The 18421-nt window shown below is 40.4% G+C and overlaps 1 long non-coding RNA gene across 1 annotated transcript; it reads left to right on the top strand.

The window, feature by feature from the left end:
• The first annotated feature begins 15076 nt into the window (after window positions 1-15076).
• Window positions 15077-16736, top strand: LOC116656369. The gene is made up of 2 exons (XR_004311330.2): window positions 15077-15453; window positions 15510-16736. It is a non-coding gene; the product is annotated as an uncharacterized LOC116656369 (long non-coding RNA).
• Window positions 16737-18421: the final 1685 nt, after the last annotated feature.

Here is an 18421-nt window from a genome sequence, read left to right as displayed (position 1 = left end):
CGAGTATAAGCTTCGGGTCCTGAGTAAAACGTGCTGCGTTCGATTCGATAGATGCGAAAACCCATAAGATGGCCCTTGGAAGAATACCGGTGCCCTGCGTAAAAATATGAGTTGAGTTAGGATTGACGTTGAGAATAGAAGCAAGAAGGATTAACGTCAAGAAGCGAGATGTAGGAGGATTAACGGGTGCCACTTGCGCTATATAAGGAGGGCCATTGAAGACCGCCTTTCGAGTCCGATATTAAAGAAGGTGGAATTAGAAGTAATAGGAGTCCGACAGACTCAAGAGCGGACCCAATGACCCTCTCAAGGGTAAGTCCAGCGACTGTACGCGAGTCTAACGCGAGGATAGAAAAAGAAACAAGTGCAGAGGGATTCGTGTTCCTTGGCGTAACAGGGGCTCGAAGTCGAACCTCTGGTCGGCTACAAATCCTGCAGAGCGTATGCATGTCGGTGTTTGGCGACGAGTGGCGAACGCAACCGGGGGTGTGTTCTGAGGGGTAGGACCCTTCGTGCCCTCATCCGGATTCCGGGCTCCAAGGAAGTCAACTGCGGACAAACTCTGTGAGCTAGCCGCGTCATTTGTTGCAAGCATAAACCAGAAAAACAGTTCGTTACAGTCTACTCAATTCAGGTTCACATATCAAAGGAACCTTTTTCGGAATGACGACTACGATTGTCTAGTATGATTTAAACGCGTACCTAATAAATTAACAGGTAGTGATTTGGTAATTTCCGACGTAGATTATCGCTTTACAATTTTAGAATTAAAAGTCTATAACTCCTCTAAAAATGGTCTGCAGTTATAAACTTTGCATTATAATAATTTGGCATTAAAGCTTGTTGAGCGATCAGAGTTTTGATAACGACCGAATTAAAGACGAGATTCAATAGTTTATATTCAATTTATTAAGCTAATTCTGCACAATAAAACAAATAGCGGCCCGTCAATAACAACTCCCAAAATACAACAAGAAGAAGAACCGCTTTGGCGCAGAAGCTCTTCCAAAGCTCCCAAAAGCGCATGCGCTACAAAATGACAACAAAGTGCATGCGAATCTGGGAGACAAAAGAGAAGATTAAATACCGCTGCAGATAAACAAATTATCAATATTCTAATTAGCCTATCTGGTGGCTGCTTAGCCCAACAAAGCTTTATAAAAAAAACTTTTCTAAGCCGGCGGTACCTAAAACTTTTATTTTGGTGAGCGAACGGAGGCGTTGCAAAAACTTAATCTACGAATAGAGCAGCAGTAGAAGCGGAGCAGCATAGAGCTGCCAGGCGAGAGCTTGGCAGTTTTTGAATATATGTTTGCAATAAACTAGAAATTATCGAGTATAAAAATTCATCTTTTAGTTTATTTGAAAAATTAAAATCTGAATAAACCAAGAAAGTACCGCTAAAGTCGAGTTTCCCGATTATATGATACCCGGTACTCATATTTTCCACCCAAACTTTATTTAAACTTTCAAGGTATGTATTCTCAAAAAAACTTTCTGGGGCGCATACTTTTGTATGTTTTGGAATAAACAACTCAAAGAGTCCAGCAGGGAGGCGGAATTTTGTTTTTTAGTTGTAAATTAGGAATTGAAATAACATAGTTTGGCATTAAAACGTTTTTAACTTTTTTTTTAACTGACGGTAGAAAAAAATGCCCTATTCGGGGCGGTTGACCTTAAGCAATTAAGCTTTTTCCATCTGAATTTTTTTGCTGCTATATCGGCTGATATGATGCTGGGCCGGATGCCCATGGAGCACGCTTTATCGCCTCTGCTGCAGCCACCATCGCCGCCCTCGTTGCCGTCGCCCTCACTGCCTGCGCTTGTGTCGTTCACTCTGCCACCCAGGAGTTTTGGCGAGAGTGAATGCAAGACACTAACACGTCTCTGCTTGTTCAAATTAATTTCCAGGGCTCGTACGCTGTTACGTGCAATGTGGGGCAGATGATGTGTGAGAGGGCCTGCATCCAGGCCCTGTTTCAGGTACCGTTCGACCGCAACGGCAGACTGCGTGGTTGTCCGCAGAAATGCGGGTATTCCCTAACAGCAGGTGACATGTCGCAGTTGTGAATGACCTCGGCGTGGAGTCCACTTTGGTGAACTCTACCGACTGGGGTATGTGTGGGGTTAGAGGGTAATTTTGGTAGGTGGTTTATTGTTAGTATGTATTGTAAATTTTCCGAGTTCATAGATCCGTACCTTCAGTACATGATGTAGCGGAGCGTAGAACTACAGGATCAAGGGGTACAAGCGCCACCTAGCGGGCGGTAGCCTTTGCAAGTGGCAACATTGTACTCTAGAAGTTTATCGGCAATCTGCAAGACTGCATTTGCGTTAACGTTAAGTCTCCCACTAATCCCAGCTGAAGCCCCGGCAGGAAGCTACTGCTAAACGCACCGTGCTTTCTTTTCCAAGCCGCATCTTGACCCGAAAGGTTGCTTGAAAGGTAGCTGTCCAAGGCTGTCCAAGAAGGAAGAGAGAAGCTTGATCCGGTTAAGTCGCGATCCGATCTTGTTCTGATCCGTGTCGAGATTTGCTAGCTACACGGATTTAAATTGTAAAACAGTGGATAATAGAAGCGTTCTGGCCAGATTGTGGTCTTATTAAATATTGTTTTCCCAGGCCCCTAAGGGTAAGTTCGATTAGCTGCAGAGCAAAGCAAATGAATATGCTCTCACACAAACTCTTTTTTTTATCTCAGGGTAGGGAACGGCGGCTTTAAATAATCACCGTTTACCTCTATCGCGGAGACAGAAGCAGCGAGCAAGGCAAAGTTGATCCCCGCTCCAAGAAGCTTAGTCTATTTTCGGCACGGTCTTTATACAGTTCGGCGGGGACATAAGTCCGAGTGCCGCGAGGAGGGGAAAGTCTAATGGTGTCTCTTACCGTTTTGGGGTATTATCTCCGACCCTATAAAGTATATATATTCTTGATCAGGATCACCTCCTGAGTTGATATGAGCATGTCCGTCTGTCCGTCTGTCTGTTTTTACGCAAACTTGTCTCTCAGTTTTAAAGCTATCGAGTTGAAACTTTGCACACATCCTTCTTTTGTTTGCAGGCAGTATATAAGTCGGAACGGACTGGATCGGTCGACTATATCCTATAGCTGCCATATAACTGATTGATCGGAAATGCCATAACTTTGGTGTTTTTTAAGTTAGAGAGTTGGGACTTTCCACACATGTTAATTTTCATAAGGATCGGCCGACTATATACGATCCGCTATATATGTAATAATATAAGATGAGTGGTGCCACCTAGCGGACTGCGACCGAACTGCGAGGGTATATCAACTTCGGCTACGCCCGAAGTTAGCTTTCCTTTCTAGTTTTTATTGTATTTGCCTGCCAGAATTTCACAGCACCACCGCTAACGAATGGAAGCGCTTTCGTCATTGGAGAAATTTAAGGTGAGCTTTATATACTATTTGGCAATAAACCAAGTTTGAGTCTTTTTCTACCGAAATTTTGCTTCACGATCACACGAATATAAATGAGTATGAAGAAATAATTTTCCTCAAAGATTTAAAAATTTTTTTTAGAAACATTGAATTGAATTGTATTGGAATGAAAACAACAGCAAAGTTACTTTTTAAATATTTATATTACATTTTTTTTTTGCATATTTTAACCCAGAAATTTTAAGAAAGATTTACTGTTATTTTTTTTAGAATATTTTACGAGCATTAAGAATGAATATCCTATCTATCCCTTTATTACATAAATAAACAAATATTTTAATGTCTGAGTAAATACCCTGTTTTGACTCCATGCTGACCCAAGAGCCGTCGTAAGTTCAAGATACTAAAAGGGGCCTAATGCATAGCTTTGTCGGAAGATCATTGGCCATGGTAGGGAGGGCTGATAACACCCCGTTCACATCTAGGGACGTGGCAAGTGAGAAGTACTTTTTCATTTTCTTAACCGCCTGTCCGATTTTCATGCTATCTCTTTTCCGGCCGATTTAGGCCGTTACCTATTCGCACGCGATAAATTTTAATTATTAAAGATACAAATGAGCGCCCGTAATCTGAATCCTCTAAATAACACCACTACATTTGCTGAAGAGATATAGCCGGATTTCAACGGGATTAACAGGTTGCAAGACCACCAGCTCAACGTTGTTCGTTACAATGAATGCGGTACTACACCAGGTGAGCAGCAATTCCCCTCTCTGGTTTTGCAAGATGTTTAGGCAAACACCTGGCCATTCACACTATGATCGAGGTGAGACACTATGGGTGGATGGCTGAATGGATGGTTACCCAGGATGAGTAGGTTGTGAACGAGCCTAGTAAGTGGTACCCATTTGACGGTCAGATGGGGAGGAGTGACATCGATGTTAATGAGTGTGAATGAGGCAGCGATTAAAGTGTGTGCTTTTCAGTCTTCCCGTTTACCACAATCTATGCTATGGATGGGGATGAGCAAGTTGCATGTCTGACTGGGTGAGTTACTAATACGAATGATGCATCATTGTTTGCGAGACACCGTAAGGTGTCACACCGGTCTCTGAGGAAGAGATTCCAAAGGGCCAGAATGACCAATACAGAAGGCGTGGCACAGCTTAGGGAGCAGCTTAATTGAAGGAACAGCTCTTTCGTATAACGAAATAAACACAATCCTTGGGGTCGTGTTTACAAAATTTTGCGGGAGAGTGGGAAGGATAGGGATAGGACTGTGTGTACCTCACAGGTTGGAGGCCAGTTGATTACAACCTCGTAGGACTGTGTGAAATGTTTATTCTCCGATTTTTTTCCTAGGGAGGATCGAAAAGACGCTTAGTGCGATGAACTTCGTACTTTTTGTCTAAATAAACAAGAAGAAAATCTAAAACATTAAGCTGTGAGTGAATTCGTGTCAATGCAAGACAACGCGACCGAAAACCCAACATAAACTAACCAACCGCGATAAATAACCCCAAGCCCGAGTAATGAACTCAACCCAACATCGCTAAGCAGGGCGCGCTCTTGCTCTCCAGCGCTACAATAACTCGAGGCACCTCAAAACAATCCACAACAGAAGCCCATAGAAGCAAACATATTTACTATTTTGGCAGTTAAATTCAAGATTTACTATTTTGGACAATAAAAAGCCTAAGCCGCCGCCGATTTACATTCGAGAGAAAAGTTCTAATGCTCTCGTAAACTCAATACTTAATCTATTCGAACCAGACAATTTTCACATAATTCCATTAACAAAGGGAAATATTCACGAAAAAAAAGTTCAGACTAATACTACTACACCGCTCGAGCAGGTATTCAAGTGCTGTGCGTATGCAGACGACTTGCTCATCATGGTTGCGGGCCAGTTGCGTTCCAGGATTGATGCAAGTGGAACAGAATGCTTGCGCATTGTTGGCCAGTGGGGTGCGGATGTCAGCTTGGCAATGGAGGATTAAGTCATGACCCGAACAGATTGACTTTCATTCAGTATCACGCGGAACATGGTATCAAAGGGGCACTATTTCATATTTCAAGGGGCCGTGAGATTAAACCAACGTGGCTGTGCTTACTTTAAACCCTTGTACTCTACCCTTAAACCCCTTCATACCCTTGTACTCTACGAGTACTAGGTGTAAACATAGAGTTGGAGGTAAAATCAAACCCAATTGTTTCCTCTCTTTATCATAAAGTGGACGGACGTGTTTTTTTTACCGCGTTATTATCATGTCTTTTAACTAACTATCTTTTATGGTGTGGCTTCTGTCGCTCAGTAGAGATTCTTGTCTCTATCTTTGCAGTTTACTAACCCACACTAATCGCTTTCTTTAATCTTCTTTTTTCGTTTCCCTGGTACAGTGGTGCGCCATTAACCTTAGGTAGGTCATTAACCTAATTAAGCTAATAAAATCTAATGTCTTCACTGACACATACCTACAAGAATACTAAAGGGTTACGTAGTACACTTCCCAAACTACATTATAGTCTTTACAAAAACTTGGTTAAAGCCGAAGATCTTAAACTCCGAAGTTTTTCCAAGTAGGTACATAACTTTCAGATGTGATAGAACACTGCGAACGGGAGGTGGAGTGTTAATTTCTGAAAACTAAAAAAATTCGATTCTGAAGAGGTAAATTGACAGAGAGTTTTGCGACATAGAATTTCTTTTTGTTAAAATCATTTTGTCCGATATTTCGTCGGAACCCATATATCGGAAAGATTTGGCCGCTATTCGTTTCTGATCGTTTGCCCATTTCTAACTCTGAGGATTCTTATCATCCCACTCTTGACGTTTTTATCAAAAACAATAGCTTAAGTGACCTTAAGTTCATTTTTTCCGTAAGGCTGACTTTACGAAACTAAATAAGTTAATTTTGGAATTAGATTGGTCCGATCTACTGGCATGCGAGGATACAAACATTGCCTTACAAAAACACGCGTTTTGGCAGATACCGTTAGAAGAGAAATCACGGCAATACACAGCCTTCACGATTCCTAACCGGCCATTATACCAGTACAAGGTAATGCCTTTCGGTCTCTGTAACGCGGCTCAAACTCTGTGCAGATTGATGGACATAGTGATACCAACAACGTTGCGCACAAGAGTCTTCGTATATTTGGACGATTTGCTAGTTTTGTGCGAAGATTTCCAGTCACACATGACATTGCTCGAAGAAATCGCAACCAACCTACCTAAGGCAAACATAACAATAAATATAACTAAATCTTGGGGATATATCGTTGGGCACGGCCAATTGAAAGTTGACCCAGAGAAAGTCAGTGCGGTGGAAAGCTTTCCAGTTCCCAACTCCATAAAATAACTGAGACGATTCCTCAGGATATTCCTCAGAGTAACAGGATAGTACAGGCGGTTTGTGGAAAACTACGCCACCATTGCAACCCCACTGACAGATCTTCTTAAGAAGAACAAAACACTTGAATGGAGTAAAAAGGCCGACGAAGCGTTCAAGACGCTCAAGCAGTTGACATCGTCACCAATTCTGCGGACACCTGATTTTCAGAAACAGTTCATTTTATTATGTGCCGCCAGCCTGCATGGACTAGGGTGTGTGTTAGCGAAAAAGAACGAAAATGACATCGAATTGCCTATAGCGTATATGTTAGAAAAATTGTCGAAAGCGCAACGCAACTATTCCGTGACAGAGCTAGAGTGTTTAGCAGTTATAAAAGGAATAGAGAAGTTAGAGCCTACATTGAGCAGCGTTTCAGGGGCTGTTAAAGCAGAAAGACTTGAAAGGTTGCTTGGAAAGATGGGAAATTACGTGGACTCCAACTGAAGATAGAGCACCGGAAGGGCTCACAAAACGTTGTAGCGGATGCACTGTCGCGTAGCGAAGAAGGTGCAATAGACGAAGTATTAGATAGCGGACCTATTATTGACTTAGAGTCTAATGAGTTCAATTCAGCACAGTACAGAGAGCTACGAGAGCATATTAAAGCTAATCAAGACAGGTTACCAGATTTTAAAATTGTCGATCAGTTTGTTTATAAGAAAACAGAAGTATCAAGTGGAGATATAGCGCAAGGACAATAGGCATGGAAATTGTACGTTCCAGTCAACTTAGTTGACGATTTTGCTCACATTAGCATGACAAAGATTATTGAGAAGCTCAAGCGATATCTCTATTGGCCAGGGATGGTTACTCAGACTCGTAGTTACGTCTCGGAGTGTCCAATTTGTAAAACAAGTAAGAGTGCGAACACCATACTGAGGCTACCATTAGAGAAACCCACAGTATCGGAAAGGCTGTTCCAGAGACTTTACATGGATCTGCTAGGTCCTTACCCGAGATCCAAGAAGGGAAACATAGGATCATTGATCATACTGGATCATAATACGAAGTTTCATTTCCTGCCGCCTTTGCGGAAGTTCACCTCTGAAAGGATTTGCGATTACCTAGAGGCACAAGTGTTTTATATATTTGGTGTTCCGGAGTCAATCCTAACGGATAACGGATCCCAATTCAAGTCAGGACATTTTAAAGTATTTTTAACGCGGTTTGAAGTCAGACATATATGTACCGCGATCAACTCACCACAAGCGAACGCAAGTAAACGTGTAAATCGATCTGTATTAGCAGCAATTACGGCATATATAGATACCGATCATACAAACTGGAATTCAAGCATTGATCAGATCAGTGTGTCTTTAAGAGCAAGTATACATAGAAGTACATGATTTTCGCGCATTTCCTTTGTTTTGGTCAGAACATGATTTTAGACGGACGAGACTATGAATAACTTAGGAAGTTAAAGGCTTTGACGGACGATGGGCGACTTAAAAACACCGGATTTATTAGCGTTAGCTAGGAAAACGGAGGATCAGTCAGTGTCATGAAGGAAATGCCAAAGTTTATAACTTGCATAGTTGTGCGGTCAAGCTGAAAGAGGGAGACAGATTTTATGCCCATAGTTTCGCGCAAAGCAATGCGGCAAAGAAGTTCAGCAGTAAGCTTGCACCAGTATTTGTCAAAGCAAAGATCAAGAAGAAGATAAGTCCGATTTATGAATTAGTTAGCGACACAGAGAAACAACTTGGCGTGTACCATTTGAAGGACATCAAAACATAACGAATAGTGAGGCGAAATGCATCAGACGACCCTTTTCAGTTAATGCATCCTCGAACGAGCTTCGGCTTTATTAACTGTGGTTGTGGGGGTCGAAGAGGTAGAGAGAACCAAGAAATTATTTTTTATCAGCCTTCACCAAGGATAGTCGGAAATGCCGAATCCGAAATGTAATCGTCCCGCTCTGGCACACGGTACGCTCTCTTTCTGGAATACGCATGCGAGAGCGCTGAGAGACAGATGTAAACGGAGATCAGGAATTGTCCCGTTATTGGAAGTTTTGGAGATTTTCACGGTTACGTAGCAACGAAGTTAGCTTTTTGTCAGGTCGTTCATTTGAATTTGCGATAGGAAGAGCACCAGACCTAAAATAACTGACCTGCGTAAATTGAACGAAGGCAGCAACCACTTGCTAAATTAGCTTTGGAATTTACAAAATTTCCAACATCTCTTACATCAATGTTGGGAACATCTCTTGCATCAGTTGGGAATACTAAGATTGCTGAAAGGTAAATGAACACGTAACCACGTGATCTCGCAGATCCACCGATCCTATTCTTCCACTCTGCACGCCCCGCAGCGACCCGAATTCGGCAAAAGACCCCAAGAAAAGCAATCACGAACTAGGATGCGAGAAGTATCAATGCGTTGGATCAACTAAAATTAGAATTAAGATTTTGCTAGAGATAGTTAATTAGGGTAATTTCTACTTTCATTTAGTTTGAATGTATATGCACATGCATCACACAAACGCCACCTGCCTTCACTTGCAACGATAGAAGCAAAATTTGTATAGAAATCTGCATCTTCGATGGGCCCAACGAACCTGCATCGCCGGAAACGAGCGTAAGTCAGTAAAAAGAAAATATATATCTATATATAATATATATAAATGTAATATAATAGTGAATGCGGTGACAATTGGTACATATGACAGATAGACTAAAGTAAAGTAAGATGGATTTTGTAGCATTATTTGTTATACCCTTGCAGAGGGTATTATAATTTTGGTCAAAAGTGTGCAACGCAGTGAAGGAGACATCTCCGACCCTATAAAGTATATATATTCTTGATCAGGATCACCTCCTGAGTCGATATGAGCATGTCTGTCCGTCTGTCTGTCGGTTTCTACGCAAACTAGTCTCTCAGTTTATAGCTATCGAGTTGAAACTTTGCACACATCCTTCTTTTCCTTGCAGGTAGTACATAAGTCGGAACGGGATCGGTCGACTATATCCTATAGCTGCCATATAACTGATTGATCGGAAATGCCATAACTTCGTTGCTTTTTAAGATAGAGGGTTGGGACTTTCCACACATGTTATATTTGACCAACATATCTTATGTACAATTCATAAGGATCGGCCGACTATATCCTATAGCTGTCATAGAACGATCGGAATTGGCATAACTTTGGTGTTTTTTAAGTTAGAAAGATGGGACTTGGTACAGATTCTATTTTGGACAAAATAATCTGATTTGCCAAATTTCATAAGGATCGGCCGACTATATACGATCTTCTATATATCTAATAATATAAGATGCGTGGCGCCACCTAGCGGATTGCGGCTGAACTGCAAGGGTATATCAACTTCGGCTCCGCCCGAAGTTAGCTTTCCTTTCTTGTTTTGTTCTTTAATTTTGGTTTCCTTAGATTTTGTTTTGAGTTGACTTATTTTGATATGGCGCTAAGGCGTATGAAGTGTATTTTGATTTAATTTAGTAAAGATAATCTATATATATAAAAAAAAGTCGTGTTAGTTACACCACTTATAACTCAAGAACGGCAGAACAGATTTGGCTGAAAATTGGTAGGGTGGTAGCTTAGAGCCAGGAGACGGACATAGGATACTTTTTATCCCGTTCGACAGCGTTCTCGTGTGACTTGACATGACAAGGCAAGGTCTGTTGCACAGATAACAGTAGATCGAAATCAGCAATTTCCTGCATTTCGAAATGATCCAGCTGTTGATTATAGCTCCAGCCGCCATTTCGTCATTGGCCAGATAGCCATGTCTGCACTTGCTGCCAGGCTCTGAAGTTCAATAATGAAACGAAAGAAATGTGTTGTTCTGGTGGGAAAATCAAATTACGTCAACTTGAAACACCACCAGAGCCACTGCGAACTCTGCTTGCTGGAACCACTGCTGAATCGAAGCATTTTCTATTAAATATTAGGAAATATAATTCTTGCTTCCAAATGACGTCATTTGGTTCGTAAACTGTAACTGACGAATTCATGCCAACTTTCAAAATCAAAGGGCAAATATATCACAAAGCTGGCGCCCTGCTCCCGTTCCCAGACAGTGAACATAAATTTCTTCAAATGTACTTCAACATCAGGTATGGGAAAAGAACTGCGAGCATGTAAACTCATTATTTGGGATGTATGCACCAAGGCATACAAAAATGCGTGTCTGTCGAGTTCTTCATTTCTTGATCGTCCAACCACAATACACCACAAAGAAGCGTGGCAGGGTACATCTATATATATAAATATAAGCATATTATCTGGGTCTGGGGCTTATGGTGATGCAGTTTTCCGGAAACTCCGAAATCGTTTGAGTCTGTAGAGTACATTACTCTAGGGATACCAAATAGATTCATATCGAGGTATCAAGGCAGGGAGGGTAAAGACCAGCATCAAACGAAAGTTTCCCTGATTCTCAATACAACCCGTGTCTGTGTTCAATTAATAAATTTAAGAGTAGAGTGGTGTTATGTAGGAAGCTAGGCAGAACCCACACCGTTCTGATGAGTTTAGAACCGAGGAACGCCAGAAGTGCACGCCCCCGAAACCTCCTACGCACCGTGGGTAAAGACGACCCGTCGATCCCAGGGTGAATACCGACAGTAAGCCCCTTCACAACCAGGTTTTCCTTAACGATGTGGTAAAGCGAAAGGGAACAGCAGCGTACGACTACTTGCTTTTACTAACTGGATACTACACTTACAAACAGACGTCACTTACACTGATTTCAGTAACGCTTTTGACTCTTTTAACCATGCTTCTTATAAGTAAACTCAGTCTTTTGGAATTCCCAACTGATCTCCTTATCTGGACTTCGAGCTACTTATCTGAAAGAACCCAACGTATCTTTTTGAAAGGTGTTACCTCGCGTTTAGTCCGCGTCACATCTGGTGTACTCAAAGGAAGCCATCTTGTACCCTTACTTTTTACATTATTCAATAACGATTTGCGCCTTGCCCTAACTGATTAACTTATACTTATGTACGCTGATGACGTTAAGCTTTGCTTCAGTATAAATTCACTAGTGCCCCATATAGACTTCAATCCGATTTGGATAAATTTCAATTTCATTCACCAAGTAAGGTAGTTTCTCTAAGGAAACGCCTTAGAACGATTAACTCATGTTAACGATCTATGTGTCCCATTAGATTTGAAACTTAGTTTTACCGAGCATATATCTTGCTTGGTTATATTAAAAAATGGTCAAAAGAATTTAATGACCCGTACATAAAAAAAACTTTATATACCATATAATATTTGTTCGTCCGATTCTTTAATATGGATCGTGTTTCTGGAGTCCTCAATACGGAGTACACCGAGATCACATAGAATCTGCACAAAACAAATTCTTGGCCTTCGTCCTTTAGGGACTTAACCGGGATGCAAACCTCCCCTTTTATCATAGTAAACTTTTATTAATTAACTTACCATTATTAACAAACCGTAAATCGATGCTGGGTGTCATGTTTCCATATAATGTTTTTTATGGTAATGTAGACAGCCAGCATTTACTAACACGCTTAAATTTTAATGTTCCTAGTGCAAGGGCTAGAAACTTTCGTTTTCTACTCAATTCAAAATTGCGGGCTATTTTAAAATATTTTTTTTAAATTTTAATTTACAAAATATTTTAGATATTTGATTGCATATAGACCAAGTATACAGTTACAAATTAACATCATCTGTTTGTCCGTCAGCATCTGAACTATGCTGAGTGGATGCTATATAATGCTGTCAGCCACGTCGTTGGTCTGTCCTGGTTTGTACAATAGTACAATAAAAATGACGATATCGAATTCCCCAACTTTTGTTTAGTAAAACTTACATTTGTTCAACTGACATTTCATGTTGGCTTCTTGTAGAGTTTTCAAGGCTGTTTTTAAATTATTTGTGTGAGAATCGATATCTTTTCTGAAGATAATGATATCATCGATATAGATGTAACATATTTTACCAATATGTACATGAATGGTGCATTTTTTAGACCAAATGGGAGTCGAATACACTCATATTTGACATTTATTGACAGTAAATGCGGTCTTTTCAATGTCCGGAGAAACTTTTCAATGTCCGTTTCAAAGAACGGAGAAAATATTGTATTTTGCACTTCGTTCGTTTTGGGAATCGGATATTTTTTCGCGGGGTTCCAGCTACGTATGAAGGGGTATACAACTCACATCCGCCGCCGCATAGATCAGAGATAGTAAGAAAAGTAAGTATCACGAGACAGTGTGTTGCAAAATACAGCGTTAAAGATAAAAGGTTTTATGTTATTCTGCTCTATGCTGATAAGATATGGTAGAGACCGTTGTAATACAAACATAATACCCTAAAGGGATCCTCCCTCTCCAAATTAAGGCCTCTAAGGGCGAAAATTAGGAAGTTTTTTGGTACAGATTACACAGGCAACCAGCAAAAAATCTCCACGTATAATTTCACCTGCTTCATAACCTTTAAGCTCCCCTGAACAAAAGTCCAGAACTAACATGAGTTCCATTACCCACAGTTTCCGCGGTACACCTAAGAGAATAAATCGATTAAATTTTACCATATATTGAATTATGTAGACCGTGTAATGGCGATGACCATCATTGTTTCTAGTACATATCATTTTTGAAATGCATGTGTACCAGCTAAAATTAAAAAATGGTATCTAGCAGTAACCATATCTTTGGAATACTCATCCAAAGTTGAAATCTCCGATATTCTACATTAATTTTTGGTCTTCTATGGTTTTTTTCCAAACATTTTTCTATGGAAGATTTTTATTTTCTTATTGAAATCAGTAAAACTCGAAATAATTTTATTGAATTTATTGTAGGTGGTTAAAAAATATTTTCAATTTTTATTAAATAAATCAAACGTAATAATGTCAACCATTATTTAATGGTGGATTGACTGTAAAGAGGGACGAAACAGAATCCACAAAAATCAACACCTGCACCTGCAACCCTCAGGTAAAGGTACATTTGTCCTCATGTCCCATTGACCTTAACAGGCACTCGAGCAGTCCATGTTCTTCAAGGACATGGAGCCCGATAAGTAAAATTAAAATAACATATTAAAACTATGAAATGAAACGAATAAGAGGTGGTGCGGCAATTATTTAGAGTATATGTGCAAAAATAAAAAGGAAACAAAAAAGGAAAGCTAACTTCGGGCGGAGCCGAAGTTTATATACCCTTGGAGTTGTGCCATTTCCGATCGTTCAGTTATATTGCGGCTATTGGATATAGTTGGCCAATCCCTATGAAATTTGGCAAATCTAATATTTTGTCCAAAATATAATCTGTACCAAGTCCCATCTTTCTAACTTAAAAAACACCAAAGTTATGCCATTCCGATCGTTCTATGACTGCTATAGGATATAGTCGGCCGATCCTTATGAAATTTTGTACATAAGATATTCTGGTCAAATATCACATGTGGACTTTCCACACAACCCTCTACATTAAAAAACACCAAAGTTATGGCATTTCCGATCAATCAGTTATATGGCAGCTATAGGATACTACCTGGACTACCTAGGACTTAAATACTACCTGCAAGGAAGAAAAGGATGTGTGCAAAGTTTCAACTCGATAGCTCTAAAACTGAGAGACAGACGGACAGACAGACAGACGGACATGATTATATCTACTCAGGAGGTGATCCTGATCAAGAATATGTATACTTTATAGGTTCGGAGATGTCTCCTTCACTGAGTTGCACACTTTTGACCAAAATAATAATACCCTCTGCAAGGGTATAAAAATAAAGACGATAATGTTACCATTCAAAGATATTCGCTTTAAAAAAATGTAAAGAATATTGTGTTACCGGTGCATTGCGAGTCCAAGACGTGCAATACCGAAATTTTAAGAAAAGAAAATTTAGTGAATCTAGTGAAATTTGTCGCCTTAAACTAAATTAAAATTTTTTGAATTAGTGAAATTTGTCACCTCAAACTAAGTTAATAATTAAAAAAAAAGTAAATTTTTCACACTAAATTAAATTGAAATTTTAAAAAAGGAAAAAAAGTAAATTTGTCGCCTTAAATTAAATACAATTTATTTTTTAAGTAAATTAACCTTTTTTCTCACAGTTCGTGTCGCGAAACAACATTTTCATCAACTTTATCAACCCTCCTTTCAATTCTTATAAATGAACTAATATAAATGAACAATTGCCTATGGACAAAATTTAGACGCATAAATTATTCCAAAATCACTGTCGCCCCTACCCCTTGTTCTCGATATTGTAAATATTTGCCAATAAAATAGATAAAGTGCAGCCAAAAAATTATTTTGTATATTGTAACGTCGGCGATAGTTCGATCGGGTTGGCAGCCTGGGGGGGTGCGGTGTTTCAGCCTTTCTGGCAGCCCGATCGCGTAATAGGACCCTATTCAGCGTTTCGTGGAGGATCTGATCGATCTGGTAGCGCGCTCAAAGCTAAGGTTAGGAAGCCGCGTGGGAGTGGCGTTCTTTTTGAATTTAACCACGAAACAAGCAAGTTCGTGCAAGCAAGGAGAAGCATCCGGAAATTTTCGAGCAACTGCAGCGTAGTTTTACCCGCTGAGGAACCATCGTGCTGGTGCAGGACCAGCAGGCATACAGAAAGAGGGCCACAAGCGGCATTTGGCAGTGTACGTGCTGCTCAGTCAAGGCAGGGCGCAATCGTAGAAGCTAGGTGAGTTTTAAGACTGGTCATGGTTATGCAAGCCTGACGTAGGTGTTTTCGTTTAGCTAGGTCAGGGGTACCGGCGTGCGAGCTAGACCCCTGGTGGCAGAGAGGCATAGTGCGAGCAACGGTTGGCCAAAAGAAGAAGAGAAGAGCGGGTTACAGTTGCGGCGCGAGTCTCTCAGTCAGGCCGCCCACGAGGCGGGGCTGAGGGGAGTCATCAAAACCAAGTAGGAGCTGGAAATACAGTGAGCTCGACCTGAAGTGAAGCAGTCGGAGCGTTCGCGACGCTTTAAGGGGCGCTCCGCCGGAGATTCGGATAGGGTTCGGCCCTAACCTCACAGGAGTCGCCGTGAAGTAGGCGCCATCCTGGAGCAGTGAAGAAGGTCGGAGTGCTGGCGGCGCTTTAAGCAGCACCCCGCCGATCGCAGGAGCCGCCGTGCAGTAGGCGAACGGAGGAGTCGCCGCAAAATAGGCGAACTCCTATAGGAGCAGTAGCGGGAGCGGAGCGCTGGCTGCGCTTTAAAGGAGCGTTCCATTATTCGAAGGAGCAGGCGTGGACTAACCTTCAAGCATAGGATAGGAAGCAGGGACAGGGCGCTTGCGGCGCTTCCAAGAAGCGCTTTGTCGATCAGGAGAGCGGATAGACTCGACCGGCTGATGGTGCCTAACGGTGCCGGAAGCGGAGAAGAAGAAGTAGTGGGCGGAGATTTCGCGTCAAAGCTCTGCCACTGGCTGTATGTTTTGTTGTTGGCATTGTTGACGGGTTAGGCAAAGGCCCTCCCGAATTGCATATTATCTTTTCCAACCTCGAGTAGTGGAAGCGCTTCAACAACTCGTCGCGGATGTATTGAGTGAGTAATCCTAAATCTATGCCAAGCCAGCAGAAGTGATACTGAATTCTCCGATCAATATCTTTCCTCGTTTTCCGAGTTCCAGCCCAAGAGGCTTCACCGGTTATACAGTCAACCCCACGCGTGGCCTTTGTAGTAGCGCTCTCTTAGTAACTAAAATCTGTTGTCATGATATTGAACGCGAGTCCGCAAATCCTGCCAAATCGAATATACATTTAAGTTCTCTAATCTTTAGCAATAAGATATTATTAAGCATAGTCAGAAAAATCATACATTGGAGTATTAGAATAGTTAGGAAGCTAGGATAAGGATGTCATCTAGAATTTTAAGGTCTTTTGTTAAGGAATAAAACAATGAAGTTTATAATGGAGTAAGAAAACAGATTTCGCCTCGTTTGGGTCGCCACCGCCCTGCCGCCAACATATGCCGTGTACCTTCTTGGGGATTTCCGAAGGATCCTAATATACTCTGGTCTGAGGAGCTCAGGTTTGACCCTGTTCGTGGGGTCGCGCACGCATCATTATCGATTCTATTTATGATTCCCGAGGCAGCATCGAGGGGAGAGAAGGGGGTGTTCCAGAACCCACCCACTAGCCGGCGAGATCTGGCCGGACACAGCGTGCAACTCCCTCCTCTCGTCCGATATGTCCAGAGATGCCACCTCACTGTTCGTTACAATATTTGTGCATTAATAATTTGGAACATACAAATAGAAGCAGCGGTGAACTTATCGTTTTCGCCTCCCTCCGTTATCCGCTGCTGTATGTATGCACGTATATGCACTTTTGGCGCCTTTTGTTCAAATGAACGCCAAGTGACGCGATACCCTACAATTTGGTTCGGTATATTGTTTTCGGTGTCATTGGCGAACAAATATTTAAATACTCAGTGCCTCGACTATATTTTATTCCACTATCAATTAATAATTAATTATTGTTTTCTTTGGTTGAAAATTAAGAATTTATTTTTTTTTATAAAAAAAAAAATTTTAATTCACTGAATTACAAATTCTAAATTAAATTAATTAATTATTAATAGTAAATTAATTAATTATTATTGTTTTCGTTGTTTGTGCCGAAATTAAAATTAAAATTTATTTAAAATTAAAATGTATTTAATTTTAGTTACATATTAAAATTTTATTTATTTATTAAATCACTTTGGGCGGAAGTCCACGAGGTGACGACCTGCATGCCTTGGCGTGCGCGAGGAATCTCTATATATAGCCGAAGAATTAAAATTTTAAATAACACTGTGCGACAAAAAAAAAACGAAATATACTTGTGAAACGAGATAGTGTAGGTTGTTAATCTGGTCGAACAGAACTCAAAAATATTTTTTTTATATTTTTGGAACCCTCTTTAAAAAATATTTATTTAAAAAAAACCGTTTTTCGGGACTTTTTTGGGCTTAAAAATTCCTGAACGCATTTTTTCAACCGATTTCAAAATTTTCGGTGTTTTTCAATAGTTGAATGTTGTAGCTTTAGTAAATTTTAGTAAATTTTAGTTACATATTAAAATTTTATTTATTTATTAAATCACTTTGGGCGGAAGTCCACGAGGTGACGACCTGCATGCCTTGGCGTGCGCGAGGAATCTCTATATATAGCCGAAGAATTAAAATTTTAAATAACACTGTGCGACAAAAAAAAAACGAAATATACTTGTGAAACGAGATAGTGTAGGTTGTTAATCTGGTCGAACAGAACTCAAAAATATTTTTTTTATATTTTTGGAACCCTCTTTAAAAAATATTTATTTAAAAAAAACCGTTTTTCGGGACTTTTTTGCGCTTAAAAATTCCTGAACGCATTTTTTCAACCGATTTCAAAATTTTCGGTGTTTTTCAATAGTTAAATGTTGTAGCTTTTGAAAAAAAATAAATCTTGAACAAAAAGGACAAAATTTTTACACCTGAAACTAAAGTTTTCGACTTTTATTCGTGTTTTTCGGATTTTGATGCCAGTTTTTGGTAAAACTTACAAAAATTCGGCCATTTTTGATACATATCAATGTTGTCTCATAAATTCTGAATAAAACAAAAAAAGTCAACTTAACCGAGCGAGCGCTTCGGAGGAACAATGTGTATAAAAATAAGAGTATATTGCTTTCTTCTGACAA

This window comes from Drosophila ananassae (genome assembly GCF_017639315.1).
Source record: "Drosophila ananassae strain 14024-0371.13 chromosome 4 unlocalized genomic scaffold, ASM1763931v2 tig00000061, whole genome shotgun sequence".
In the NCBI taxonomy this organism is placed as follows: domain Eukaryota; kingdom Metazoa; phylum Arthropoda; class Insecta; order Diptera; family Drosophilidae; genus Drosophila; species Drosophila ananassae.
The sequence above is the reverse complement of the archived record's forward strand: the minus strand, read 5'-3'. Positions and strand labels throughout refer to the sequence as shown.